The sequence below is a fragment of the Emydura macquarii genome, unplaced genomic scaffold (assembly GCF_026122565.2).
Source record: "Emydura macquarii macquarii isolate MOO-44397 ecotype Brisbane River unplaced genomic scaffold, CSIRO-AGI_Emac_v2 contig_1253, whole genome shotgun sequence".
Classification (NCBI taxonomy): domain Eukaryota; kingdom Metazoa; phylum Chordata; order Testudines; family Chelidae; genus Emydura; species Emydura macquarii.
This window is the reverse complement of record NW_027131390.1, coordinates 66,925,892-66,953,568: the sequence shown is the minus strand read 5'-3', so window position 1 is coordinate 66,953,568 and position 27,677 is coordinate 66,925,892. Positions and strand designations below refer to the sequence as shown.

At 39.3% G+C, this 27,677-nt stretch overlaps 1 long non-coding RNA gene across 1 annotated transcript in view; it reads right to left on the bottom strand.

Moving 5' to 3' along the window:
* Positions 1-27,677, bottom strand: part of LOC137153578 (uncharacterized) — a 337,442-nt gene that overhangs the window by 190,539 nt on the left and 119,226 nt on the right. The gene's annotated exons all lie outside the window — the stretch shown is intronic.

Genomic DNA, 27,677 nt, shown 5'->3' with positions numbered 1-27,677 from the left:
ACAGAGCAGGTCCCCACACTAACAGACAATAAAATAAGAAGTGACATGATCTGTTATTTTGCAACATTGTAGCTGTATCTGATGTGAGGAAGAAAATGCGTATTTAGTAGCTGGATGACAGTAGTTTTAGGGAATGTCATTTTTTTGGGGGGACTAACTAAACTATAAACAATCAAAGTGGTTCTCCACACAACTGATAATTTCATCCCATTAGAATGAATTATAATAGACTGGTCTTAGATTATGTCAGACTGCAAAGGAGTACGGAAAAAATGTTAAGGTATCTTTCTAAAAGAGAAGCACAACTTTTATTTCTGCTTGGTTTACAACCCCTCATTTTATAGGTGTATTTACAAGTTTCTTTTTTGTCTTAAACAAACACCACAACAAAACAAAAAAGAACTCAGAACTTGAACTGTCAAACAACAGTAAATTTATTGCTATGTCTTAAATAGGATTTAGACCCTGAACAAAGTTGGGAAGCTGAATGTTCTTTCTACGAGAACTGTGAAGTGTGATGAGATGGCAATAGAGGATCTGTTCAATTTTATTGTTGGGGACTAGTAACAGATTAGATGCTGTTCTCCCCTACCCTTCTGAACATAAACCTCCAGTTTCTGTTTGGAATGCAACTGAAAAGCCCCTAGGTTTCATAAATAACCAGGTGAGTTTTCTAAACATACTTTAGAATATAGAAAGTGAGGAATTTTTTTAATATTAGAGTGTACTCAGGAAATTAACTGCCCTTGAGCTAACAGGAATCAGTTATTACTTTACTACCTAAGAAATCTTTTTCATTTCAAGTACTGAAGACCAGTGGCTTTAGCCTGCCTGAGTTATCAAAATCTGCCCAGCACTCTCAGAAATCACTTAAACACACACAGATTTATTAGTATAGTTTAATTAATCTGGTTGTACTGTCTAAAGGCCAAATTTTGCTCTCTCTTGCTGTAAGTGCAAATGGCGTAATAGGCAGTGGAACCAGGAGGCTCAGCTGTGTATGGGGGGAGGGGGTTTGGGCGGTGGGAGGACAGGATGTGAAAAACCTTCCATGGAGCATCTAAACCCCTGTGCTCTATAGAGCTACGCTCTGCAGAGGTGCCATCTGCTACAGCACCGGAAAGGATGCAGCTGCTACATAGGGAGGAACACCTATATTGGGTCTATTTACTGATATTAAAGCTTGAACCAAGAGAAAGGATTTGGCCCTATAGATATTGGCTGGGATTTTGGGATCCTAAAAGAGTTAGGTGCCAAACTCCTTTTGAAATTCCCAACCATAATTCTGGTTATTAAAGACATTCAGTTTCCAAACATTTTAATGCACGTTACTAGAGCATTCAGAAAATGGAATTTCCATCCTGCAGGAAATTCCAATATCTTGACACATGTTTCAAAATGGGACTTTCCCAAAATGTTTTCTTTGGGAATGTCAAAATGAAAAAATTCCAAGTTTTCAATCAAAACGTATTTCATTTCTAGATGTCAGTTCAAACAAACATTTTATTTGGAATATTCCCATTGTAAAATCCCAACGTTTAGTTGAAATAGGCATTTTCCCATCAAAAGTTTTGAGTTTGACGATACTGCATAATTTATCAGGAAAAAAAGTTGGTGAAAATTTTGACCAGCTCTACATGTTACCTTCTGTTGGTTTTAGTTCTTTTCATCAAATGATATTATTCAGAATAAGGCTAATTGTGACACCTTGAGGGCTAAATCTGTGACTCAGCATCTAGATCATGTAGCTGGGCAAGGCACTGCATAGATATAGAGAAGTATGGTAGGGAGAAATTCTCTCTCCTTAGGCAACTGCAAGAGATGACTTCACCCAACATCTATAACAACTTTCATGTGCCTACTCAGCAGGTTAAAAAAGGGCTGGAGTATCCATAGAGGTGGTGATCCGCTGGCCCAGGCCAAGCTCAACTCCAGCCAACATACCCCCTTTCCTCTTCTGAACCACTACCCTTTGTGCTGTGGGAAGAAATCTCACCAGTGTTCCATTTCCTAGGGAACCTTGGGAGCAATTGAGGAGGGAGCTGGAGCTGATCAACTGAAGTCATTTTATAATTACTTTTAAAAAATGTTTAAAAAAAACCCCACCACACATTAAGATTGCAAGTTAGGAAAAGCACAAGTTAAAGTTGCCTCTGCAAGATTAATTCATCCCCCTTGCACATATGCATTATGATATAGTGTTTAGATACATGATCACATGCTATTTTTCCCATAGGACTCCTGCCTTATTCAGTGAACAGAGTGGGCAGTGCTCACGTAAAAAGTAGCTATTCCATATTTCATTTTATCCTCATCGGTCCATGTGTGACTCACACATTATTTTACTGCCCACCATCCAAACTCTGCACCTAATAGAGAATTATTCATTTCCTCATGGGTTATTCTATGACAATCTCATTGTAATATCTTGGTTCTTTACAAATACCTGTGCCCAGTATCTTACCATGTTATGCTCTTATTCTGAGAAGTACTATTTTCAGTGGGATGTATGAATATTATATGAGACATAGCTAACTCTTATGCTTGGTAACAAGAGTATGCCAAGTTGCTGCATCTCTAATGGCTTCCATGTGCTATAGAAATGGTCACTTTGCCTATTGGGCTACATCTGGCCAGTCTCACTGCTGAGATACTGCAGTTGACTGTGTGGAAATTACTTCTGACAAAAGCCCATATTTTGAACATCCTTTAGTTTTCTGATGTACAACACAACTAGTTCTAAAATAGGAACCATACTGCTGCATCGCTAAAACAGAGCATTTTCTGCATCCCAACAGGAGAACTGCAACAGTAGTGTTATTTAGAGGGCAGAAGTCAGAACTGGCTACTAGAAACAACAGTGTAACCCTTATATTATGGCAAGGGAGAACTTGACATTAAAGGGCAAAGGGAAAGTAGGCAGGGCACCAAAATCAAATTGGTATAACTTTACACCCACTTTGCACAGGTGTAAATGGCTGTACAATAGCAAGGTATCATTGTAGGAGCGAGGCAGTGGGGAATCAGGCCTTTTGCTTAACACAGGAAATTGTGGCTTCTTTTTTTAAAACTATTCTGCATTGTGTCCGAAATAAATCTCTCTTTTTTTAAAAATGCTGCAATATTGTCACATACACAAAGGTAGAATAAACTAATATACAGGCCAAATAAATGGCAGTGTATTAAATTACATAAAATTAGTAAACCGTGCTCCCCCACATATGGGGGGAAATGAACATATGATTAAACTAATAGGATTATGCAAAAGAAGCATCTAATGATAGACCTGTAATTAATCTTTTTTAGTCTTGGGCTTGCTTATAATCATTCTTCATGCGCATAATTTAATTCGAGCAAAAACTAATTCTATTCAAAGGACATGCCTTACAACAACCCCCCCAATTTGTGGAGACTACTGTTCCTAATCTAGTTATGTTTAGGCAGATGCTATAGAGTCCTCACTCCTGTTACATGTTCATTTCTGTTGCTAATCATGATCTTACTAAAGGAGTAAGAAAAAAAAAAAAAAAAAACAAGCTTTACTGGAACAGTATAAACATAGCTCTTTTTTATGCTAAACTGCAATAGGCCAAATATAACTGACGGCACATCCCTCAGAATACTTAGGCGTGTGAATGACTTTATATTTACTCATACATGTTTTTTTCAGAATCAGTCCCTAGACGTGCATAGAACGCTGGGCTAGTGACATTCTCCCCTTATCTGAGATTCCTGCTGTCCTTAAGGAGTGATGTATATAGAACAAAAATATATTGTATCCTGTTATATGCAAGATTATGAATAGCATGAAATCAACTGTGTAATATTAGAGTTAGTTAAATTTTAAAGAAAATCTAAAACGTGTGCTCAAATATGGGAACAAAGATTTTATTCCTATTGATCTAACTTGAGATAGCCACATGTTTTAATTGAAATATATCATAGGTTTAATAAAAATGTAATTAAATGATGAAAGAGAGTCAAATGGAAAAAAATATGAAAAACAAAAAAAAAATCCAAAAATTTTTGCTTCACTCACAGCCTTCCAAACTATTTTTTTTATTTGAAAATTTTCATGAAAATGTTATTGATTTCCTCCCACCCCCCTTTTCCCTTCCTTTTCATCCTCCCCTCTCTTTTACTGTTTTGCCCCTAAAAACAAAGGAAGGGAGGCTGGAAAAAGGAGAAAAACGGGAAAAAGAAAAACAATAGAACAAAACCTGACAGCATTTTTCATCATGATTGAAAAATTGTAACCAGCTCTAATTAGTAATTCAATACAATTTACCAAACTCAGGTTAAGCAAAAAGCCTGGGTCCCTGGGGATGGCATTGAGTGAAGCTCAGCTCCTCTGCATCTCCTAAGCTTTTCAGCAGCCAAGCTCCTCAATTCCACTCCTGTGGAACTTAGGAGCTCCTCAAAAGATCACCTTCAGAACTACAGAGCTTCATAACAATTGAGCCTCAACCACACGGGGCTGGGGAGCTCCCAAGTGACCCCTTCCATTTCTCTTCTGCAGAGTTAGTGGGCCTTACAGAAACCAGGCTTATCTCTAACCTGTAACTGGAGAAACCTAATTATCTGGGGGTGTAGGGATGATGTGTTCACTCTTATTTGCGCATTCAAGAACGCAGGCATTTTGCATGAGGTGCAGAATTGAAACTGGTGGAGGCCATAAAGAAAGAAGTTAGTTGTAATAATCAAGAGAAGAAAGCACTTAGATTATCTAGTTCCCATCAGAGGCACACGGAGATGGAGGGCAAAGGTGTGGCATATCGCACACTGGGGGAGATGCGGAGAGGCCTTTGAAGGAGGATCTCCCTAGAGGAATTCTAGATAAATCAGTTTTTACTGGGGTGTTCTAGGAAGTACATTCTTCCACCCTGAGATCGGTGCAAAATGGACTCTTGTTCATAACCATATTGCCAGATGGGGAGGCTTACACCAAAGACAGACTAGAGTATGCACAATGCCTGTGCTCCCTGGCCAAATTGTGGCTGTATCCTGTTCTGGGGCACAGGGCTATCTGTGCTCTTTCCAACTCAGTTACATAGAGGCAGACAATCAATCAATCCAGGTATTTGTACCAATCACCTTCATAAGTTGAGCCACAGGTGACATAGTGATATGGGTTACAAAACATGGCTCTGTGTTGCTAAGTTATTCCAATACTTACTAGAGCTATTCACTTTTCATTATAGACAGTCACCACCCCTGCCCTTCCCTGGAATTTTCTTTTCCAGTTTGCGCCACTGCAAAATCAGAGACAGAAGTTTGTTTCTGATGATTTAATAAGAAGGCCCGTAATGTGTTACAAACTTCAGCAACTCTGGGGATTAGATGTATTTATTTAGAAATGCCATGTAATCTTCTATGTTCTGCAAGTAACCACGGTTTGGGATTAAAATGTATAAAAACTTGTTTTAGCTCTGATATTTCAGAGATTTAACATCTGCTAAGTGACATCTCATTTAGAAAAGGGATTCATTAGCATCAAAATGCAATTGTTTATTTTAGTAGCAGTATTAATGTTAAGGTTGAGTTGGTGTTTCCATTATAAAGCGAGATTTTCAGGGTTTACTATCTCAGTGGTTTCAAATATCAACAGTCTGAAATTTGATATTATGAGATATCAGCAGGGATGCTTTTTTTTTTTTAAACAAAAAAAAAAAACAGTTTGAAATCCATTAAGCCGTTTTGAGTACTAGAGTTTCACAAATCATGACTGGGACCTGATTTCAGATGGGTCCTTGTCATGCTTTAGTTTAGAATAAAAATGGCCTAGTTAAAAATAAACAAACAAGTTTTGTAGGTTGATTGTCCTTAAAATGGAGCAAACCTTTAGGTGTTTTAGGGAAAAAATTTGAAATGAGCTAGATATTTCTAGGCAAAAGTGAATATTAACTACTGAGCAGGTGCAGTAGTTAATTTTCATAATGTTCTTGGTTATGCAGCAAATATAGCATTGCAAATCTCATTACAAGGTAAAACAGATTCTGACAAATTTTGTTTTGACATTAACTGCCATTCAAATGAATGGAAAAGCACCACCATTTATTCTAATGAAAGCTGGCTTTAAAAACAACAACATTATATTAAAAAGAAAAATACTTTAAAGTTATGATAAGGATGAGAAATTATCACACAGCCTCAAAGACACTGAATTAACATGGCCAAGGTCACCATGGTGTCTGCATATTGTAAAGCATATTTACATGTATGGAAACCCCCCCAATGTGCATGTTTATGCATGTGTTTATGTTTGTGAATATGGGGTATATGTGCATTTCCACTGTGCAAGGAAGAGGGGCATGTGCAGGCCGAGGCTGAAGAAGGGAGGCAGTGATGGTTCCACGGAATCCACCAAGCAGATCCATCCCCCAACATTCCATAAGAAGCTGTATAAAAGAGACCCACATCGGTTACTTCAGCTACTGAGTACTACTGAACATATATTCATTCAAACTGGATGGTCCAGGGACCAACAGACAAAGAAAGGATTTTGAGATAAATAGTCTGGTTTTAAACTCACTCAGGGACTTCTTCTTGATCCAGCAAACAGACAGAACGCCTGGTCCATGTAGCAGTCCAATCCTTAAAGACGGGCGGGAAGGACTTGTCCTACTGAGACCCATAAAACTGGGTGCTAGTTCTAACCTGAGGTTTTTATAAACTTGGGACCAAAGAAGAGAACATCTTTGTGGGCTTTTGAAGGACTGCTTCTGCTAGAGCCATGTTAGGGTTGGGGTGATAAGCTTATTAGCACATGTGTAGGTTCTTTTACTGTTTTTAATATGTTTTATCTGAAGAGCTTTTACCTTAAGAATAAAATAGGCTTGCATCAAAAGATCTGGGTGGTATCTATACCCCTAGGTAGTCACACTGTTAACCTCACTGAAGAGAAAGCAAGCCAATGTGCTTGGGCAGCCTGTCTGTGCTGGGAATAACACAGTGAAGACCGGGAACTGTGCATCATGGAAATACCCAAGTCACATGGGCATGAGACACTGACCTCCACACTAAAAGGCAATGTTTGGGGAGCTGGGAGCCTGAGAGTGAATGCCCTTGCTAAACCATAGCGGGGGAATACAGGTGCAGTTGTCCTGAACTCAGGCACCTGTCATTACCATGTTTTCCTATAACTAGAGAGGAAAACACAACTGAATTATTATTATCCAAGAGTCCAACCCAATTTCATATTTAACACATTTCACAGGAACAGCTAATGAGAAAAAGAACACCTTATCAGTTACAAGGTTACCGACATGGGTTACACTTTAAAATTACATTTTAATTAGAGATGATCAACAAATAAAAAAAAAACACAGAAAAAAGGGCTGAATTGTTTTGTCATTTTTCACTGAAATTTCAGGTTTCCAACCAGTTCTGACTATAACTACTCTGCACTTATACTTGCTGCACTAAAAAGAAATAATAATTTATAAATATCTCTTCCTCTGCTGTGTTGTTTATACTGACATGGATCCATGCCCACAGCAAAGCAGAATTTTAATACATCTAAAGATTTAGGCACAATTCTGTAAATTCATACACTCAGGCCGAGCCCATTGACATGAGCGTGGCTCTGGATGAACAGGGGGGCAGATAAACTATTTAGAATGGTGCTGCTGTGCTCTAAAATGCCTCATCTCAATTACATCAGTCTAAATGGGAGATTTTTGACCTAAGTTACATCAGTCTAAATCCTAGATATCCAGGGATGACCCATACCTCTTGATGGGGGGAGGGGAGGAGCCACAATTTAAAGGTTTGGGGGGCTTGTAATCGACCCATGCATTACCTCTTGGCCCTTTCCCACTCCCCTCATACCCGTTCCAAGCTGGCACCAACTTGCTCTCACTCCTCTCAGAGCTCTTTCCCCACTTACCTCTCTTATCGCCTCCCACTGCGGGCATGGAGTGGGCTTCAGAAACCTACTGCCGAGCAGTGGTAACGGTGGCTGCGGGTGAGGAAGGGACAGGACTCAGTGGTGCCCCCTCTGGCAGAGCTGTGTTGCCAGCCGCATCTCTCTTCTCTCCTCCGGGTGCCTCCTAGCGAGGCTCAGCAGGAATGTTAGGTGCTGGTGCCTTTCCCAGGGACGTCCCTCTCAGCCACGATCAGCCTGTCTCTCATCCCGGAAGAAATCTGGGAGGGGCACATGAGTCTGTGTGTCGCCTCTGCAGGTATCACTACTGACTTTAGGGGAGTTACTCCAGATTCAAACTGTTGTAACTGAGATAAAAATCTGACCGTTCTTTTTTTTTAAAAATGGTGATTTTTATCTTAAGCACTACCACTGCAGGACTGCATCAACATCAGTGAGTCTTGCCTAACCTTACCACCACTAGCAATAGAGACACATCAGCCACTGGCACCTCAAGTCAGGACAAAAGCAGCATTTCATTTCTGATTTCCCAATAGGAAAATTAGGGGGCTAAATAGGATACTCAGGGCTATTGGTAGGCAAGACCAGAGGCCTGGAGAAATGCAGAGTTAAATGCCTAAACTATAAGTAATCCTGGACACCAAGAAGATAGTCCCACCATCTTATTCCACTCCTTTCGTGAGGTAGCACTGGCAGCATCAATAGCTCCTCACAGTTACGGACAAAAACAGGAGTTGGAAAAAAGTTATTTTTAAATACTAATAAATGATTTAAACAAACTACATATATTTTAAGTGAACACTAAAATACAACCTGGCCTTTCAAAGGAATTTAATTTGTGAAGTGATTTAGTGCTACTTTGGACTTTACAGGTCTGGCTCATGCATCTATTGGGGTGCTAATGACAGATTCAGAATGTTCTTTCTTCAACTCCCTTTATAAATATAGTCTAATATTACACTGTAAATAGAGATATCCATGTACAGTACCTACTCTCACTATGGCAGTGCAATTTTAACATGATCAAACTGACTGCAGAACAGTAGAGTAACACTGATGTATCATTTAGCATATGTACTTAAAGTTGATCTAAATCGCTCAGTTTAGTTATTCATGTAAAACTTTACTGTTATGTTGATAAATGTTTTTATTGGCATAGTTAGGGGCCAGGCTGCAAATCTCAGTAAGCATAACTTATCACTCTGAATGGTCACAATAGTCCAAACTGCACTAATATATTTGTCAGGCATGTGAGCAAACAATATAATTTTGCCCCTTCTGTTCACAATGAGCAGAACAAACAATTAAAATCAAGCTATGGACCCATCTGGAAATTCAGGCCAGATCCTCAGCTAGTGTAAATCACCATAGCTACATTAACTTTGCCAGCTGAGGATCTGAGCCTCACAGTGCTCCAAACACAGGACCCAACTGTTCAGCTGGAACCTAAGGGAATTTTCAGAATGAGATTAAATCATTGTGATCTTGTTCAGAATGTCACTGTGTGCATGTTTGTATTCCTGAACCTAGATTTCAGGATCATGGTCAGCAGAAAAGGAGAACAAGTGTGATGTTCTGCAAAGTAACCACATAGGACAAGAATAAATACAATTTCATACAAAAATAACTAACTTTAAAGAATGTTAAGGATGCAGAGAATAAATACAATTTCATACAAAAATAACTAACTTTAAAGAATGTTAAGGATGCAAGCACCCAAAAAAATAAAAAAATGCCAGTGAGAAGGTTGTACAGGCAATCCTTAATTCAGCTCCTATGCATTATGCTTATGCATTATGGTAGTTCTTGTTCCATGGCAGATCCAGGAATAGAATCCATCTCTCCTGTGTTCTCATTCAGTGCCTTAACCACAAGAGAACATATCTTCTATTCTTAGAACTCTTTGTTGCATTAACTGTCCATCCTGTGCACTGACTGAGTGAAGCAGGTGTTTTTTTGAACTGGTATGTGATCATATAATTTAAAACTATATAATAATGCATAGGCACCATCTTCAATAGAGTGTATTAACTTTTGCTGGAATAAATAACACAAATGGTCCTGTATTCTGTTTATATAATGTATGTACCATTTTATGAATGTGATTATTATAGCATGTATGTTGGGAGAGGGAAGAACAGAATTGCTTTGTGAACCTTAACTTTTTTGTTTGCAGTGTTGTTATAGCCATGTTGGTCCCAGAATACGGCACACACAAGGTGGGTGAGGTAATATCTTTTATTTGACCAACTTCTGTTGGTGGAAGGTACAAGCTCTTGAGCTACAGAGCACTTCTTCAGGTTTGGGGATGTCTGAATTAAAAACAGATTGGGACAGATTGTTAAGCATAAGGGGCAATGCAACTTGTAGGAGGCCATTTGAACTGAAGTGGATAATAAGAGTTAGATTGTCATGCAAAAGAGGTTGAAATGGGCTATTAAGAGTTAGCAGGCAGGAGTTTGTTACAAATTGTTTTAATGAGCCATAAAACTAGTGTCCCTGTTGAGTTTATGGGTCAATGTCTAGAAATATTATGAATTTAAGTTCCCAGGCTCACCTTTTGAAGTTGTTCAGATTTCCTTTGAGGACGAGGACTGAGGTCAGATATGAAGTAATTGTTTTGTGACAAGTGTTCAGTCATGAGTGATATGGTGTTTTTGGCTTTTATCATTTTTCTGAGTTCATTCAAGAGCATAGTGTTTCTCTAGTTTCACCACATAGTGATTACTGGGACATTTGATGCACTTGATGAGGTACACCACGTGTTGTGAGAAGCAGGTGAAGGACCCATGTATCTTGAAAGGTGTTTTGTGAGAGGGCATTCATCATCTTAGTAGGATGTAGTGCCCATTGGGTTGTAACTGTTTGTTTGATAAGTTCCAGAGGGGTAGCCGTGTTAGTCTGTATACAACAAAAACAACGGGAGCCCTGTAGCACTTTAAAGATTAACAAATTTAATTTCTGCAGGCATAAGCTTTCGTGGGCTGTAACCCACTTCATCGGATGTAAGACACAGAAATCACATAGGCGTTATATATATACATATCCAAGGGTAAGTAACAACAATGGAGAAGGTAGATAAAAGCAAAGTCCATTCAGTTAGAGTAGTTGAGGCCTATTCACAGCCATTGATTAGGAGATGAGAATGTGTGAACAGTGACAATTACTTCTTGTAATGAGATAACCATTCCAATTCAGACCAATCCGATTCAGACCCAGTTTGATTGTATCAAGTTTGCAGATGATTTCTAGCTCAGCAGTTTCCATGTACATTGGCCAAACCGGACTGTCACTACGCAAAAGAATAAATGGACACAAATCAGACATAAAAAATAACAACATCCATAAACCAGTCGGAGAACACTTCAGTCTCCCAGGACACTCTGCAACTGACTTGAAAGTTGCCATACTTCTACAAAAAAACTTCAAAAACAAACTTCAAAGAGAAACTGCAAAACTAGAAATCATCTGCAAACTTGACGCAATCAAACTGGGTCTAAATAGGGACTTGGAATGGTTATCTCATTACAAGAAGTAATTGTCACTGTTCACACATTCTCACCTACTAATCAATGTTTGTGAATAGGCCTCAACTAATGGACTTATAACTAACTGAATGGACTTGCTTATATCTACCTTCCCCATTGTTGTTCCTTACCCTTGGATATGTATATATATAACTCCTATCTGATTTCTATTCCTTACATCTGACGAAGTGGGTTACAGCCCACGAAAGCTTATGCCTGCAGAAATTAAATTTGTTAGTCTTTAAAGTGCTACAGGACTCTTGTTTGTTTGATGATTGCCCATATGGGTTCCTGTGTGGAATGACAGGCGACAACTAGGGATGTGTGGTCAATGGGTTTTTTCTTTTCTGCACTGATGCAGGTTCTCTCAGGGTATTTGGTACCCCTTTCCATGATGTGATCTTCACTGGTGGAGTAGTTGTTCTCTAGTGAGGGCAGTTTTAAAGTGTGCTTTGCTGTGTATCCCAGACTTCCTCTTGAGAGCAAATCACATGGTATCTGAGTTCCTGGCTGTAGAGAACACATTTTTTGGTGTGTCTGAAATGGTTGCTGAATCTGTGGAGATAAGTGTGGTGATCTGTGAAATTTTTGTATGTAATTGCTTGCAGGGTTCTATTGTGGTGTCGAGGCAGTTGATGCTGGTATGGAAGTGTTCTAAAGAGAGTTTAATGAATGGGTGGTGGTTGCTGAAGTTGTGATGGAAATCTATGAGAGAATTTACGTCTTCCGTCCAGAGGATGAAAATATCATCAATTTATCTCAGGTATATCATTGGTTTCATGGAGCATTTTTCAATAAATTCTTGCTTAAGGCAGCCCAAGAAAAGCCTGGCATTTTGAGGGAGCCACCCTAGTATCCATGGCTGTTCCTCTGAGTTGGACAAAATGTTTGTTGTTAAATGTGAAGTTGTTGTGGGGGACAATGAAATGGATGAGTTTGGCCACACATTTTGGGTGGGTTTCCAAGTGTTGTATGTTAGCCTGTAGGTATTTAAGGCAAGCAATGTGAGGGATGTTGGTGTATAGGGAAATGACATCTACGGTAGCAAGGATGGTATTCTGAGGGAGGTTGTCAATGTCACAGAGTTTCTGGAGTAATTCAGTAGTGTCTTGGAGAAAGCTGGTTGTTTGTGTAGTGAATAGTTTGAGGATGGTTTCTATGAGTCCTGATATTCCTTCAGTGAGAGTGCTATGGGCAGATATGACGGGTCTGTCAGCATTCCCCCGTTTGTATATCTTGGAAAGCATACTTCAGATCTCAACACATCCATCAAGAAGAACTGGGTCATTTGAACCAAGGGCCAATTCTTCAACAATATTACATTAGCCCACTCAGGCCCCATTGCAATGTCTCCATTTGGATCCAAATCCCCACACTCTGGATTAAGGACTTCCATTCCAGTAGGACTAATTGGGCTCTGAGAATGGGGGCAGGAAAGAACTGACCCCTCTCAATGCATCTGCAGCCTGTGAAGTTACAACATCAATTGCACTTTTATAATTACACAAGCCACCCAAACTATGTTAAAATAAAGAGAACCCATTAAAAACTTCACATGAAGGAACAATGATAAATGGCAGGACCTGGGTACCTTCCAGAGTCAACCAAATGCACTACCACATGAGTGAGAAGTTAATTACCATTTGCTTTAGCACTTTGATGGCCTGTGCTGTAATGAACATTTCTATTATCTTCCTATTGTGTTATTGTGTAATTATAGTTACTTGTTTCTTCAGGAATGCTCATTTAAGAGAGACATTTTATCTCACAAGTAATTTGCAGGTTGACAAAATTTAAATAAATACAAATGATGTGATTATTGCTGATGTCAATTAGATCAAACACAGTGAGCAGAACTTGAGGATTTTGTATGCTATCAGTATCATCTTTCCATACAACTCAGCTTTCTGGGAATTCTCAGTTGCCCTAGCTACCTGTTTTTAATCTGCTATTCTCTGCTTTATGCCAACAATAGCAAGTACAGAAGAGGCAAGCAAATTCCATGGATGCCACCTGTGGGCTATAGCTGTTGTGGGTACAATACCCATTACAAGAGGAGACATTTCAGCTACATGCATTGTGCATTAATGTACTATTAACCTAAATAAACCCTATACAGGACTTTAACTAGAAAAGATGAGATCAGAAAGCTGGCTTCCATTTTAAAATGAAAACACCAACAGGGATCTAGCAAGATTTTTCCCTGTCTCATTCACTGGGTACCTTCATTGCGTTTTTCATTGTGCAGTGTGTGGTGTTTTCAGCAGTGCAATGAGCAAGCTCAATGAGAACATTCCATGAAAAATGTACTGTGCATTGGCAGAGTGCAATTTTCAATGGACCACAACACAATCAAAGCAAAATCAGTCTGCACCAGAATTCTCGATGCCAAATTTCAACTGTCTCCTCTAACTATTAAGTACTTGAGCTGTTCAGAAAAGGTACAATAAAAAAAGTATTTTTCCCCATGCCTCATACTACTTAGTGGCTGAATTGATTTTTCTCAGACTTTATCCAGTTTTGGGTGGCAGAAATCATGAGTGGAAGATTTCACTTCAAAAGGTGAAAATGCTGGAAAATTATAAGTGATTGAACACGGGGAGTCTGAAATTGTTATGCAAGTTTAATTATGCAGCAGCTGCTATTTCTATCATAATACTGCAACGATATATGGGCTCCAATTCCCTCATTTACATCACTTGAAAGGTGATTTTTTCCATATTGCTAAGTATTAAATATCTATAATCAGCTAAATGTAAAGAAATCATGAGTAGACACTGACATTTTATAAAGTCTAAAATTATCGTGAGGCACATTTAACCAATCAAGAACATACTTATTTGGGCACTTACAATTTTTTTTTTTTTCATTAAAGAATTTTGTGTTTCAATTTTTCATTTCAAGCAGTTATTTTATTTTTCATTTGAACTGTGGTTGTGCCCAAAGACCCCAACCGTGATCAAGGATCTTATGGTGTTAAGTGCTGCAGAAATACAACATATGGTTCCTTTCCCAAGGAACTTGCAATTTAATTTAAGGCAAGATGAAACAGGAGAAGTATGTTGAAGGTTAACAGTAGAAAGTTAATGTAAGTACATTGCTTAGCTAAGCGTCTGCTTTTGCAATTCTGAATCATTAAAAAAGATTAGTTTGTTCTTTCTCTCTTGCATACTATTGTTAATTAGGTATTTCTTGCAGGTGTCAGACCAGACATCGGTCTTGAGAAATGATAGAGGAGAATATTGGAGTCTTAGCAACTAGTTAAGAAAGGTATTCCACGTGCAAGCATGGCATGGAAAAAGTGCAAAGAGAAATGTTAGAGAAATGGAACAATGGGCGGTCGAGGCTGGTATTGACACAGCAAGGGGGATGCAATTTATATAATATGAATCCATATGAAATAAACAGGGTGGGGGAGAATTAAAAGGATTGGAAAGCAAGAACAAACACCTTGAACTTGATGTGGTAAAAATGCTGGGAGTCACTTCAGGACTTCAATGAGGTGAGTAAGAGTGATGGCAAAGGGGACAAACTGAGTTTCATATTGAGAGGGGACTACATGGGTGTCTTGAAAAGCCAAGAAGCAGGAGGTTATAGTTATTAAGATGTAAAGTGATGAGGGGCTGAATGATAGTTTACATGGGTGGGCACAAAATAGAGGTCAAAATTTAGAACCGTTATGGAAAAGAAAGGGACAGAATTTAGCCATAACTGAGATATGATGCAAAGAATGGGAGGAATTGTGTTTAGAATATGCCAATTTTTAAAACTTTGACCTATTTTGCAATTGTAAAATAAGGTCCCAATCATGTAAACACTTAGGCATGCTGAACTGTAAGCACATTAATCCTACTGACTACAATGGGACAACACATGCTTAAAGCTCAGCATGTAGCCAAGTGTCTGCAGGATCAGGGTCCGAGGAAACTAATTAACTCAGCATGCATTTCCAAACTGAACATTCAAATGTAGTATTGTCAGGTTAGTTACAAAAGGATATCAAGAAATGGCAGCCCTCTTGACTGATACAAGCTAGTGGTTTCAGTCACACTAAAAACAATGGGAGATGGTGGCCATCATTAACAAGACCAAAAAAATTATGAGACAGTCTTTTCCTTCATCATGAGCAACTCTAAAAACAATCTTAAAATCACAAGGTTCACAAAAAATATTACAAGATTTGGCAACTTGGCTTTATGTAGACTATATATTTCACAGGCACAGGAGCCATAGTTTATTTAAATCAGTCTAGAATTCAAAAACAGTAGCGTTTCCCATTGGCATCTAATCTTACTATAATCTTTCAAAAGCACTAGCACCAAAGGAGCAAACTGCTGGACAGACCATAATATGATCAACTCCAAAATGTTATTGGTAATATGATGAATGCATCGCAAGCCATCATCCAAACCAATTAGATGGCTCAATGTAAAGCGATTACAAGATGAAGGTACACAAGCACTGCTCTGATGTCACAGCAGCTCTATCTGACCCTGCTTGACTACTAGTGCTAATGTAAATAGACAGTTGGTGACTCTTTGCGATATTGTACATCAAGCCACTCTTACCACTTTGGGTGCAGTGAAATGATGTCACCAAAATTGGTAGAATACAGGGAATCTGTCTCATGAAATCCAGTCTAAGCTTAGAGACATGCACGATTAATGGTGGAGTGCCAAGACAGATGAAATCCAGGGCTATGCTGATCATCATGAGATCAAAGACTTCTATGATGTTTTGAAAGACCTATATGGTCCTACACACATCACTATAGTGCCTTTGAAAAGTGTGTACAATCTAACACTGATCACTGACAAAGGAGAAATCCTTCAGAGATGTCAGGAACATTTCAGTTACCTTCTGAACAAACCATCCAACATCACAAATGAGACACTAGTAAGAGTTGTGAATCAGCCAACATGTAATGACAATATGGATGCTGCCTTGTCCCTTGACAAAGTGAGCACTGCAATCAATGTCATGAAAAACTGCAGGGCCCTTGGATCAGATGACATTCTTGCAGAAATATTCAAGTATTTGAGACCCTGGTGAAAGAAATGCATGGATTCTGTCTCAATGTATGACATACTGAAGATATACCAGAAGACTTCAAAGGTACCACCATTGTCATTATATGGAAGAGGAAAGGTGAAAAGTCTGACTGCAGCAATTATCACAGTATCTCCTTACTTTCCATGGCTGGAAAGGTTCTGGCCAGAGTACCCTTTGATTGTCTGCTACACAACATCACTAATCACATGCTATCAGAGTCACAATGCAGTTTCAGGCTAACATGAGGAATGGCAGACATGGTATTTGTAGCTCTTCAACTGCAGGAGAAATGTAGATAACAGCAACAGGACCATTACACTCTCTTCACTGATCTGGCTAAAGCATCTGAGACCCTTAGTAGACCCGGACTTTGGCAACTATTACATAAGTTTGGTTGTCCAGAAAAATTCACCAACATTCTGAGGCTATTTCATAATGGAATGTTTGGGTGAGTCTGTGTAGATGGTCTTGTGTCTGACCCATTTCCTATCACTAATGGTATTAAGCAGGGCTGCGTAACCGGTCCAATCCTGTTCAATCTCTTCTATGCAGCAATGCCCAATGACACTAAGAGACCTAAATTCCAGCATCAGGATAGGTTTCTGATCATCTAGAAAATTATTCAACCTGAACAGGCTGTGATGTTCCACAAATGTCTTTGTGGCAATTTTTCATGAGCTGCTATATGCTGATGACGGTGTTCTAGAGGCACACGCTCAAGAAGAAATACAACTGATCAGATATAGATTTGCAGAATTTGCAAAAAAAAAAAAAAAAAAAGCAAGCAGACAATCAACCTGAAAGGGACAGAAGACATTAATTTGCATTAGGGAAACCCTAACAAAACCAAAAGTCACCATCAGCAATACACAACTGAATAGTGTTACAGACTTCTGCTATCTTGGCAGCACATTGTCAAATGATGCAACTAAAAACAAGGCACTGACAAACTGCATCAACAAAGGCAGTTCATCATTTGGCAGACTATTAGGCAGAGTCTGGAAGCAACATAGTATTAAGCTTCAAAACAAGTTAAAAGTCTATAAAGCAATTGTGCTGTCCAATTTGTTGTATGGGTGCAAGACATGGACCTGCTATAGGTCAAGCTTTTAGATAAGTTCCATTTACATCATCTGAGTGCCATACTCCACATGAAATGGCAGGATAAAGTTACCAACAACGAAATTCTGGAATACAGCCACTCCACAGGGATTGCAGCCACACTCTTCACATTACAATTACACTAGGCTGGTTATGTGTTGAGGATGGATGACACCATAATGCCAAAGCAGTTGCTGTACAGCAAACTGAAGGTGGGTAACTGCACACTAGGCAGCCAAATAAATGCTTCAAGGACACACTGAAGCATAACTTGAAGCAGTGCAATATTGACGTTGACAGGTAGGAGTCATCAGCAACAGATAGTTCATGCTGGCGAACAGCAGTGAATGATGGGTTTACTCAGTTCAAGATTAATCACCATATGGATCTTGAGGCAAAAAGACTGAGTCGTAAACAGTAGGAGATTAAGCAGGCACAGACTGTAATCCCTTCCTCAATATCAAGCTATATATACACTGAATGAGGAAAAGATTGTGCATTCACGCATCACCCTTTTTAGCCACAATTGAATTCACAAGACATAATACTGTCATCAGTGTCAACTTTGGTCATGGAGGACAACAGCAACACACCCTCTACTGTACACAGGCAACCTCACAAGACAAACTACTACAAATTGCAGGAGACATCTCTTCTATAGTAAAAAATTGTGGGAGTGTGTGACATCCTGTACCCCATGTTGATGACTTTTCTATGGTTATGATATATTTTATACAAAGCATGCCTTGTAAGGTATCATTTGAAAACTGAATCTGCTGAGCATCATTGTCCTGTTAAAATGTGTGTATCAACATTGTGTATGGAGTTATTAATTTTGCTATATACTAAAATTTACAATTCATATGAAAGATGGTTTGAAGAGCATGTACGCCATGGATCTGCATGACCCCATCATCCAGCAAAAACTCTTCCAGTGAAAAAGATCAGGATATATGAAGGGGGAGAAAAGGACTCTGGCCACCTGTCCTCCCCCATTACTACTTACTGAAGCAAGATTGTGTGAAAGACAAAGAACCATCTTTGAAGTGGGGGGGGGGGGGTCCGAAGTGGAAGGCTTTCCAGTTAGCATGGACTGCTGAAAGTTTTTATGAGAGAGGCACCTTTTTGCTTTCAAAACTTATTTAACTTGGTAAAGTTTAGGAGTTAGATTCTGGCTTTGTCTTTTGTGTCTTTGGTACCAATTCTTACTTTTATGCCTTAACACTTATCACTTAAAATCTAGCTTTTTACAGTTAATAAACTTGTTTTATTCTTTTTCTAATTTATTTTGATTAAAGTGTTTGGTGAGTCTCTACTTAGGTTGACAAAGACTGGGGCATATCCATTTTCTTTGATAAAATGATGAACTATTAATGAGTTTACTCTGTACAATAGTGTGTTGGACAATGCAAGCAGCACATTTCTGGGGAGACAAGGCTGGGGTCAAGAATTGTGGGTGACACCCTATATATACTTCATTGGTGGCTGAAAGAGCATTCCTGTAATGGCTGTGTGAACGGAGCCTGGAGAGGCTGATTTTCACCAGTAAAGCAGTTAAGAGGCACAGTAGGTTGGAAAGCTAAGGGGACACAGTGGTTCAACAGTTCAGATTGTACGCTGGGGAATGTCACATAATGGTTTCAGGGAAAGGAAATTTCTGTGAGGATCCACTTCATACTGTCCAGACAGGAGCATTGTTCCTCCTGTGCAGGAAAAACCATGAAACCAGCCCCCACACTTGGGTGATCTCCAGCCAGACCTTCCACACAAGGAATCTGTGTTTCTACCCTGGCTTTGCCCCCTTCAACAGACTGCACTTTTCAAACTCTCTGGCATCACCACTTACTTTGAGCAATAACTGCCACTGGTCACAGCTGCCCTGGGACACTGGTGAGAGTGTGAGGGGGTATCCCAGAATCATAGAATGTAGGTCTGGAAGGGACCTTGAGAGATCATCTAGTCCAGCCCCCTGTGCTGAGGCAAGACCATATATACCTACACCATCCCAGACAGGTGTTCGTCTAACCTGTTCTTATAAACCTCTTATGATGGGGATTCCACAACCTCCCATAGCAACCTATTTGAATACTTAAATACCCTTATAGTTAGAAAGCTTTTCCTGAGATCTAACCTAAATCTCCCTTCTGCAGATAAAGCCCATTAGTTCTTGTCCTACCTTCAGTGGACATGGAGAACAACTGTTCACTGTCCTCTTTACAGCAGCCTGACACTCCATAGGAGCACCAAGCATAGCAGTGTGACACACCCTATGAAGCACCTCCCCACTACCTTTCCTTAGCATGAAGCAATCTTGTCTGTCCCTGAAACCAGCAGCTTCTAGTCACACAAGCACTGACTTTTAAGTCTCTGCAGACTTCTCCCTCTCTGTGCAAGCTAGTGATAGGCACGCACCAACACCCTAGTCCTCTGAGTGCTTCCTACAGCATCCAATCTGTCACTGGACATGCAGAAATTACCAGATAAGCTGTCCATGAAGGAACAGTGTATATACACAGCTTGACTGGTACAACTCAGAATCAAGTCCTTTATAACATCATAGCACTGAAATATATTCATTGTGAAACAATCAGAAGTTTATCATCTAAAAGTTAAGTTTTAAGAGATAGTGACTAAGAATAGTAAGTGGAAACAGAAATGGTTACAAATATAATACAAAACATAAAACACAATCCTAGGTCAACACTTATTAATGGTTACCTTTCCTTCAGTCTTTGACAGAGCTGTTGGTTTTTCATCAAAATCAGGATCCAAGTGTTCATAAACACCCTACACCCTTCAATGAGTTTCCCCCAGTTACAGTCCAATAAACCTTTGAAGTACATCACTAGACAAAACTCTTTCCTCACCCCCTCTGTTCTTCTCTTCCTGTTGATTTCCCATCACCCCATTGACTCATATATAAATGGGGCTTTCATTGTTTCGTCTTACAGTGCTTCACCTACACTCAAGATGCACATCTTTTCTCCTGTCTGTAAGAAACCGGTTTACCTACCCTGCCTGGACACAGTTTCTAAAACATATTTTCAATAACTCCTTTCACAACTCCTTAAATATCATCCATTCATACATCTTCCAATGATTATCTATATCTATATCTGATACACAAAAGACTGTAGTCTTCATCAAAATGGACATAAGTGCAGACAGTGAAGAGAGAATAGTTCTCACTGTGAATTAGTAGATTAAATACCTACATTACAGGTATTACCTATAATTTCTGACATCATATCCCAAATGCTGAAAATAAAATGTGGGTGCTCCAAGGAGTTAAATAAGGGCCATCAGCCACACTACATTACACTGTGTAATGGTGTTAGGCAGGAGACATTAAAATATAAAACAAGTTTTTCCTAAGAAATAGGCTTTCAAAAATACATTTATAAAAAGCTCCCCTATCCATTAAGGAATTCAAGTTCTATGCTCAAAACCTAAAAATAAAAAAGTCCAGAGATGTGCGTGAGCGGCAAAATTCATTCTGATTTAGAACTCTGATTCAGTCCAATGTAAAGCTGGAGGCTAGACATTAAATTCATATGAAGGCTGAAATCCAGGCCCCACTGGGTCATCTGGGCTGGGTTTTTCCTCAATCTCTCCTGTTGCAGCTAGAAGACAGAATGATTCCATGGAGTAGTGATTAGGTCACTTTCCTGCAAAGTGGGAGACCCAGGTTCAAAGCTCTGGTCCACATCAGGCAAACGATGGAACTCAATCCAAGTTTCCCACATCCCAGTGGAGTTTCTATCCACTGGCTAAACCTTATACATTAGGCACCATCTCCTTCCTCTTCTACTGTTTTGTGAATCCACCCCTTCATTTATTTTTCTTGTCTTTTAAAAAGCAATCTAAGATTAAATGGAACTTTTAATTTCAGATTAAATGAAACATTTTGTTCAATCTAAAACAATTTTTTTTCTCAACTGTTTTCAATTTGTAATTTTGGTTTGAGTAAAAAAAAAAATGTTTCTTCCATTTTTTGGAACTGCCAGTGAACCAAAAAAAAAAAAAAAAAATCAGTTATTCACCATGCCCCATGGCAGAAATCCACTGATTTCTTTGCGCAATAGGTTAGATTAGAAACACAGCGGATAAAAAAACATCCTCACTGAATAATGAATGACTGACGTGGCAAAACATCCACAACTGCAACAAGAACCCTGACCTACTCCAAAAGCAGCCTAATTTGACCCCTCTCACTATCAAATTTTGCCACTGTAGTGACAAATTGTATTAGCTATCAACCTCCCCACCCCCTCAGATTCCCTCCTCTTTCCCAGATACCAAATCCCCAAGACTCTCCCTGAAAGTTATGTTTTATAAATTGAAATAAAGAAAACAGGCTAAAGTGCAGTCCTGCATATTTTTAATAATAAGTTCAGCAGTACATTGACATTTCTGTCATTCAGAAAACAAAGGGGGTATGGAAGTTCCTAAAATTGAATATTATAATATAGAACAATACTATATTGCACACTTTCCCTCCAATTTCATGTTACCTCAGTTCAAATAATTGTATCTGAGCATACTAGGAAGCTTCTGCAGAAGAAGCTCGTACCACACCCTAAGCAAAAGCAGTAGATTAAAGCGTGACGGGTAAAGATTCCTTCACTTCAGAGACAAGCTTCTCTACTAATAACAATCACAGTTTTCACTGCTTTCTCTGTTTCTCAATAGTCAACACGTCTATTTTCTCCAGCAAATGGTAATATGTATGGATTTTGTCTTCTGCTCTTCAGATAAAACCCTCCTCTTCATACAAAGAATTGCTATTTTCTCACAATTTTCTTTTGTATGTTGTGGATCTTGAGAACCAGATACTCAACTTGTATCATAGTATCATAACATCACGACAAAGATAAAAAAAGTGGGTTCAAGAAAGCTTTGTACAAGGTATTGTTTCAAAGGTCCCATACATAAGTTTGGTATTATGCAAGCTGGTATCTTGCAAGTTATTCGCTGTTTCCTCCCCCCCGCCATCACTGAGCCACCGGGGCAGTATTAACTCAGAGGGGATTCACTCCAGCATGACGGCAGTCAGTATTTCTTCTTTTCTGGCAAAAGCCTGAGAGGAGAGAGAACGGCTTTAATTTGTGACTGCAGGGGTTTTGAAACCACTAGCAGAAGATATCCAGGTGGCACAGCACTGCAGGATAGTGTGGGAGGAGACCACAAAGAGCACCACAATTGCATTAAACCAGTGTGCCCTGATAGTATTGCCTTCACCAAATACAAAATTATGAACTGCTACTTTTCTTCTTGTACTAGATCTAGACCTGGTCTGAGAGTCACCGCAGTTCTTGCTAAGTAATTTCTTTTCTTCAACCTGAAAAAGGTTAGTTGCTATTGATAAATTGTAATACTTTGCTCCTTTGCAGACTATGAGTCACAGAAAAGGGATTATTCTTTATTACACTTTCAGTAAAAGACTTTGAAGTATCTTCTGTATCTCCCAGTAACCTTTCAAAAAGCCCTAGGAGCATCTGCTTTGATTTTAATTAAGATTTAGTGATGTGCCCCTGAACAAATAAAAGCACTGACAAAAGCTATACAGTAGATTACTCCTACAGAACATAGAACAGCAATACAGGAAGGACAGAGCAGACATTACATATAGTGCACATTCTCATATATACTCTTTTCTAAATTCATTCACTTCTTGCCATTTGACATACCATAGCAACTATTTAGGGGCCACATGTTTTTCAGCATGACTCCAGTGTTCCTATCTGAAACATTTGCAATAAAATCCTAGCTCACATAGGTTAAGGTTTCATTGTTAATTCAAAATCAGTTTATGTTTGCATAACAGTTTTGCTAAAACAATTCAGGAAAACCCAAGCCCAGTTTTCAAGAATTTATAGTCACAGAGTTTAAGGCCAGCAGGGATGACAAGATTATCTAGTCTGACCACCCGTATCTCACAGGCCGCCACCCCCATGCAGCAACTGCGTACTAAACCTCTCAACCAAAACAAGATCAAATAAAAGATAAGTAAGAGATACAGGAGATTAGACTAGTATGTACCACAAGCAGAGTGTAAGAGGGGCCAGGATGCACCAGTGCTTGAGGCCCACTGCAGTGGCAGGGAAATGTTTAAATGAGATATCCCCAGATAATCCTGGCAAGTGACCTGCACCAACACACCACAGAGTAAGGAAAAAAAAACCCAAAAACCTACGGTCACTGCCAGTTTGGCCTAGGGGAAAATTTCCTGCCTCTGGCAATTAAGTAGACCCTGAGCATGTGAGCAACAACCAGCCAGGCAACCACCTGAGAGAGAGAGAATACTTGGTGCCACCTCAAACCACTGGCCAGTTGTTCCATCTCCAGCTTTAGCCATCCGTTATGCTTCAGAGGAAGGAGACTAAAGAGAGCAGGAAGGTTTAAAGCAAGATTTAAAGGGCCAGATTTGCAAAAGTACCTCTCAGATTTAGAGGGTGCAAATGGTAGAACTTAAACATCCAACTGTCTGATAGTAGATCCAGGTCTGAAATTGGCTTGTGGTCTCATCTCAGGATCCACCATAAGTGAATTTAGCTCATCCATGAAACTCGACTGGAGACTCCACCATCATTATCTGATTGTACAATGAGCTATAGGCTCTGAAGTGTGCCCACAAAAATGGAAGCACACCCTAAATAATGCTCAAAGGTCTGAAAATATCTGGGCAGGATATGGGGAAATAGATGTATACAGGTATTGAAAAATAGGACATACAAAAACGCAACGAAGGGTAAGGACATATCATCAGGGGAAAGGGAGAATAGATGAATGAGAAGTCAGAAGTAGTGAGAGTCATATGTAATTTCAAAATCTAAACAGGCTGCTTGGAATTGCATGGAAAGCAAGTGAAGTGAAGGAAACAGAGAATGTTTTCTCTAAACATAACTTCTTCAATTATTTTAGTATCTCCTGGGTGTCTAAAGAGATTATAAACACATGTTAAAGTATCAAAATACAATGTATTTATTCTCTATTTTTCTAATTCCTTCATGAAGCCTGGAACTGATTTAATCAAGTCTTGAAAATGTACACCCCAAACAAACAAGAATTCCCTTTTTAATGACAAACATTTTATCATATTAGATTTTTTTTTGTTTCATTTTATTGAACAACATTAATTTTGATTAGCACAGGGAAAGTTTATGTATTTTTTCTACTGCTCAAAGGCAGCTGTTGTCCTTGGCATACACTTTAAGGTTGAAAAATACCATAACTCAGTGGTCAAGTGGTTTAAGCCAAGAAAAAAAAATAAAGACCACAGCAAAATGTTAAGAAAAATTAAAAACAAAACTGGAACAGTGGACTGAAAGATCACCATTCTCTCTTGTGAGAGTATATAGTCTACTAGAAAGAAAATAATATATAAACACAATTGTGTCCTGTATGTGTAAACCCATGGATATTTTAGACTGAACCCACAAATGTGGTAATGGTTGATATGCTGGGATAACACTAAAAGGCTTCTCATATAAACTTCTAGTTAATTAATTAAAACAAGATGCAGTACAGTAGTTACTGTTAGAACTGAGTAATAAGCATTCTCAGATGGTTTATTTTGGTTAATATAAACTTTTTACTCTATGCTCTAATGAGAATGTGCTGTGCTGTTACTACACTATTTTGTTACATTTTTTGATTACATCATTTATTTTAGAAACTCACTGTTTCATTCAGAAACATTACCATAGCTAGAGAGATGAAAACAAGAGGCTTTTCAGTTGTTGTATCTAATTTTACATGAGTACTTTTGTGTTCATGCTGTTCATTGCAATTATGGGAGTTGAGGGAAAGAAACAAGGACCTGACCAAGGCCTGCAGAAGTCTTTCTATTGATGTCATTGGGAATCAGATAAGGCCCCATATCTCCCTCGTGTAAACTCAATGGCAAGATTATACACAGCAATTCACAATGCAAGATCTTTTTGGTAAATGACAAGAGGAACTATTTTATGGACTTCCTTCTAAGAGCCAAGTCTTCTCCCCAACACCCAGCCCAATTAACGTCTCATTGAGAGCTAAATCTCTCCCACACCTCACGCAGAGTTGTTTCAGTGTCACTATTCCAACCAAAGGCCTGGAGTAGGTTCCACAGCTGTAGCACTCTGTCTTTACAGAGGGGACCAGTGAAAAACCAAGATAGATACTCTGGTCCCACCTTTGGATCACTACTGGTCTACTCCCACCAGTGCACTCCAAGCTTGGCTCAGTGCCAGGCTTCTTGGGCAATGTGCTCTATCAATACAGTCTTCTCATATCTTGCCTCACCTGCATATCAGAATTACACTTGTTCCACTACCCATGTGGCCCTTTGTACCTGCAGAGATGTAGGCAAGATGTAGAGCACACCCGACTCATCAATATACACAATACCTGATGTGCCATTTGCCATTCATGAGTAATCCAGACACCCTAAACTCATGCTGATCAGACCTTTATGCCATTCCACATCATTACTCATTTGGTGCGTATATGTGACACAGACACAGAGAGGAAGAGGAAAAGGAAACGAGAAACAAAAAATTAAATGTTATCTCAGTGAGATTTCTGCCAAAATATTAATTCAACTAACAAAGTAGCCAAGGAAGAGAGGACTATTTGTCTAAGTCCCAAAGAGAAGGAGATCATACACAATCCATGAAAAAAGCTTTTAGTAATACAAGAGGAAGACAATTGGTATTTATATTTAGAGATAAATGACAGTCTGATTCCCCTAGCAGGGGCAGAAAACCTTGGCCAGTAAAGATAGGCACTAAAATGAAGTAAGACCTCTGTGAAAATGGATGACTAGCTTTCTATTGATTTCTTTCCATTTCCTTAGAAATAAAATGGTAGTAAGAACTTTGAGGTTTTTGCTCAATAATTTTAACTTTGCCTCAGTAGTCTCAGTGGCACATCTGTTTCTATTTATTACATGCCCAATCTAATATGGAATTTGTGCTTCCTTCAGGTCTTCATACTGGATTTGTTTCTCACTGAGCTAAGGGAAGTGTCACTGGGTTTTGATGTAGGTTGTCAGAATGCAGACTGTTTTGTAAGCGCATGTGATCCACAGTGATATTTAGATGTCAAAAAACAAACACACTAAAATATTTGAGTAATATAGACAGACAAAATATACTCAAATATTCTTCTGAGAGAGAAAATAAAAATGGTACACCTGGAATGAAACACTGGCACATTCTATTTGCCAAAGATAAAGCCATTCATACTATAAGCAAAGAAACTTATCGCTAGGCACAAAGTCACAGCTAAAGGCAAATAGACATTTCGTGCAAAGACGAGTAGAGGAAAACACAGACCCTACAGGCAGTAGCAGAATCATCATCATCTACCAATATGGTCTCAAAATTTACACCCATTGTGGGTCCAAATCCTGCTTCCACCTATTGGTAAATTGAAGCAGACGCAAGCCCATTCTAGTTGATCAAGATCTATATAACCTTGTCTTTTTCAAGTGCTTGCTCATGTCCATTCCACTATAGGTGTGTGTACGCCTCCGTGCATGGTTACCCGGAACTTTTTCCCCTTAGCAGATCCCATAGGGCCGGCTCCAGCGCCCCCTGGAGTCCCGTTCACATGCCATGGTATATGAGGTGCTGCCTGCCCTATGCCCCCTCAGTTCCTTCTTTCCACTCTTGATGGTTGCTGGAACTAGCGTTGCTTTCAGCAAGTACTATTCTCCTTGTTTGGACTTGTTTGATATTCTAAGTTACTTTTAGTTAGTTAAGTAGTTGTTAAGTGTTGTTAAGAGTAGTTAGAGACAAGACAAGTCCCTGCGGGGACTTCGAGCACCTGGGCCATTCCCCGGTTGCCGGGATTCAAGCCATGTTCATCCTGCGGGAAGGCCTTCCTGCTCAGCAACCCCCATGACCATTGCCTTAAGTGCTTGGGAGAAGCCCACAGAAAAGAGAAGTGCAAGTGTCCACCTCCTGCAAGAGGAGTGGCTCGTGAGAGGTGTCCCTGAAGAAGGACAGAGGGGGAGGGTTGTTGGGTGGGTAGATGTGAACTGTAGGGCATAGCCCCCTGAGACTATCCCAAGGACCCAATGGTCCGAAGTGATTTTTGCCCATTTGGGATAGAAGGGCCTTAAC